Source organism: Pseudophryne corroboree, unplaced genomic scaffold (assembly GCF_028390025.1).
Source record: "Pseudophryne corroboree isolate aPseCor3 unplaced genomic scaffold, aPseCor3.hap2 scaffold_2236, whole genome shotgun sequence".
In the NCBI taxonomy this organism is placed as follows: domain Eukaryota; kingdom Metazoa; phylum Chordata; class Amphibia; order Anura; family Myobatrachidae; genus Pseudophryne; species Pseudophryne corroboree.
Window position 1 is genome coordinate 5,001 of NW_026968886.1, and position 2,500 is coordinate 7,500.

Below are 2,500 nucleotides of genomic sequence, written 5' to 3' on the forward strand. Positions count from 1 at the left end.
AGTCCCGGCTCTCTCGCTCGCCTCGTTGGTACCTACTGATCCGGCGGAGGTGTTCTCCGGCGGGTAGCGACACGGACGGCCGAGGGCGCGCTTCACCCAGGCTTCAACCGTCTCCTCCCCGAGCCCCTGGAAGTGCAGCTGGGCCGCGGGCGCCCCGGTCCGCACTCATCTGCGAAACTTCCACAAATTGCAGTACCCGATTTGGCCCGCCGGGGGGCGCTGCCTCCGGGGGGAGAAGGAGACGTGCCCGGCCCGTACGTCGGGCTCCAACGGATGCCCGCCGTGGACCCTTTATAGGCCCCATCCTGGTCCTGCCATGCTGTTATCGGAGCTCCACGGCTATCTTGTCACTAAACCTTTCGTTTGAGCTCCAGGGCTTTTTGCTTTTTGTAACCCGGTTCCTGGAGCCCTGCCTGGGCAAAATCGGATGCAAGAAGGCCCTGCCCATGCTGATCTCTGAGCTCCGCGCATCTTCTGTCACGGGTCCTTTCGCAAAAGCTCCAGGGAAACAGGCTTTTCGGCCCCGGACAGAGTCCCGGCTCTCTCGCTCGCCTCGTTGGTACCTACTGATCCGGCGGAGGTGTTCTCCGGCGGGTAGCGACACGGACGGCCGAGGGCGCGCTTCACCCAGGCTTCAACCATCTCCTCCCCGAGCCCCTGGAAGTGCCGCTGGGCCGCGGGCGCCCCGGTCCGCACTCATCCGCGACACTTCCGCGCTGGAGTCCGACGCTCGCCGGCCGCGTCCCCCGGCCCGCGGGGGCCCGGGGGGAGGCCCGACGCGTGCGGGGGGAGGCGGCGGGCGGCGGGGGCGCCCCCGCGCCACCCGACGGCGCCCCCCGGTGGCCAGAGGCGGCTCGGAGCGAGACGATCGGGGGGGGACGGCGGCGCGTGACCCGCCCCGGCCCCCTTGGCCCAGCGGACGGGCAGGCGGCTCCCGGGCGACCCCCCCCGATCCCCGCCGCGGCGCCCCCCGGTGGCCGCCTGACGCCACTGCGGGGGGTGCAGATTCCGTGTGTCCTCTCGGATAAAAACAAAAGAAAAGGTTCCCGTCGGGCGAAAGTAAGTGGGACGCAGGGCCCCGGGCCCCGACGGTCCGCGCGCGCGGCGCCCCCCGCTGGCCGGTCGAAGGGAGGACAAAAATAAAATGAAAAAAATTTCAAAAAAGCACTCGCCCCAAACAGACGAAAGGTACCCGGTCCGCCCGGATGAACCCTCCCCCGTGTCCCCGCCGCGGCGCCCCCCGCTGGCCAGCCGAGGTAATACACGATTGAGAGGGGGGGAGTGAAAAACAGGGGCAAAAAATGAAAAACACCCCACCCGTTTGAATGCAAAGTCCCGGAGCGGCCAGGGGTGGACGCCGGTCCGCGCGCACGGCGCCCCCCGCAGGCCAGTTGAAGGGAAGAACGGAACGAGACTTAAAGATAAAAAAAAATTTCAAAAAAGCACTCGCCCCAAACAGATGAAATGTACCCGGTCCGCCCGTGTCCCCGCCGCGGCGCCCCCCGCTGGCCAGCCGAGGTAATACACGATTGAGAGGGGGGGAGTGGAAAAAAAAAGGGCAAAAAAATGAAAAACACCCCACCCATTTGAATGCAAAGTCCCGGAGCGGCCAGGGGTGGACGCCGGTCCGCGCGCACGGCGCCCCCCGCAGGCCAGTTGAAGGGAAGAACGGAACGAGACTAAAAGATAAAAAAAAATTTCAAAAAAGCACTCGCCCCAAACAGATGAAATGTACCCGGTCCGCCCGTGTCCCCGCCGCGGCGCCCCCCGCTGGCCAGCCGAGGTAATACACGATTGAGATTAAAAAAAACCAGGCAAAAGACAAAAACACACCACCGATTTAAATGCAGTGTTCACGAGCGCCAGTCCGCGCGCGCGGCGCCCCCTGCTGGCCGCGTAAAAAAAAAAAATAATAATAATAATAATAATCCACCGTTGTGAATTTGCGATGTGTCCGGTACGGCGGCGGCGGGGAGGAGGTCTCCCCTCGTCGGCGCACCCTGGTGGGGGGAAATAAATGAAAGGGAAAAAAAAAAAGAAGAACAGCCCGGGCTCTCGCCGGCTTCCGCAGCCCGGGCTCCCTCCGGCTTCCGCGGCCCGGGCTCCGTACATACAGACAGCAAATGAAATAACGGACGGATGGATGGAAGAGAAGAACAGCCAGGGATCTCGCCGGCTTCCGCAGCCCGGGCTCTCGCCGGCTTCCGCAACCCGGGCTCCAGCCGGCTTCCGCAGCCCGGGCTCCCTCCGGCTTCCGCGGCCCGGGCTCCGTACATACAGACAGCAAATGAAATAACGGACGGATGGATGGAAGAGAAGAACAGCCAGGGATCTCGCCGGCTTCCGCAGCCCGGGCTCCCTCCGGCTTCCGCGGCCCGGGCTCCGTACATACAGACAGCAAATGAAATAACGGACGGATGGATGGAAGAGAAGAACAGCCAGGGATCTCGCCGGCTTCCGCAGCCCGGGCTCTCGCCGGCTTCCGCAACCCGGGCTCCAG